Raw genomic sequence first — 1,121 nt, 5'->3', positions numbered from 1 at the left:
TTGAGAGATTTTCACTGTAGGGCGCGTGCGCTCGCCAGACAGACAGAGAGAGACATAGAGACAGAAAGCGAGAAATCACCCCCCGGGGGGATGGTCACACCGCAATCCCTTCTCCTCCATTCTCCTCTCGGGATCTTGGGCACGCACGCACACGCGCCCGGCGTGAGTTTTAAGCCACCGGGTCCGGGACACAAACCGCGGTCGACTACGTGGGAGTCCAGCGACATAGACATTACGCTAACTGCTGGCTCCCAAAAAATAGTTATTTTTATATGATAAAGGCACAGAGAAAAGGAACCAGATAGGCTGGTCCCATTATGCAGTGTTTAATCACATGGCTGATTGTGGTTTAAATCCTGGACCCCGAGGCTTGACAAGCATTCTGGGTAAATGCATGCATGCCCAGGATTTTGACAGCATGGAGAAATGTAGGAAAAAAGAACTGCAACTTGAGCGGGGCCCATTGTGGGGTGCTTTCTTGCTCTCTCTTTCTCTCTCTCACGCACATTAGCCTTCTGGCATATTAAAGAAAAGAGGAAAGAGGGAAGAGAAAAAAAGAGGAGCCAGAATCTATGAAAGTGAAAATTTCTATGAAGAAAGCAACAGTAAACACATGAGAACTTTAAGTATATTTATGGCAAATTTCTTAATAAAAGATCTAGGGCCCATTGGTGTCATGGCAGCTAAAGTAGCTGGATCCCACATGGCTAACTGTGCAGTTCGCGTCCCTGACCCAGCAGCTTGAAAAACATGCCAGGTACATGTGTGTATTGCCCAAAATCCTGAGAGATGAGACTGCGGCATGACCATCACCCCTGGGGGCGTGATTTCTCACTCTCTCTCACTGGCAAGCACATGTGCCCTACAGCAAACTGAAAAATTAAAACAAAAACAAAAACAAACTAAAGTAAATATATGGTAAGGTTGAGATTTGTTAGTGATTTGCTCATGTTATGCTCTAGTCTTATACATTTTTTTAAAAAAAATGTAAAAAAAGGTTTGTTTACTATGTTTGAAATCCTATTTCAAAAAATTATGTGTGTGTATATATATATGTGCATAAATATACATTCGTATGAAAAATAATTCTTAATAGAATCTACTTTTAAAATATTTTCATT

The 1,121-nt window shown here is 42.2% G+C and overlaps 1 protein-coding gene across 4 annotated transcripts in view; it reads right to left on the bottom strand.

The window, feature by feature from the left end:
- Positions 1–1,121, bottom strand: part of DOCK4 (dedicator of cytokinesis 4) — a 164,464-nt gene that overhangs the window by 147,103 nt on the left and 16,240 nt on the right. The gene's annotated exons all lie outside the window — the stretch shown is intronic.

This window comes from Tupaia chinensis, unplaced genomic scaffold (genome assembly GCF_000334495.1).
Source record: "Tupaia chinensis unplaced genomic scaffold, TupChi_1.0 Scaffold000262_1, whole genome shotgun sequence".
Lineage (NCBI taxonomy): Eukaryota > Metazoa > Chordata > Mammalia > Scandentia > Tupaiidae > Tupaia > Tupaia belangeri.
Note: the sequence above shows the minus strand (reverse complement) of the source record. Positions and strands in the feature narration are given on the sequence as shown.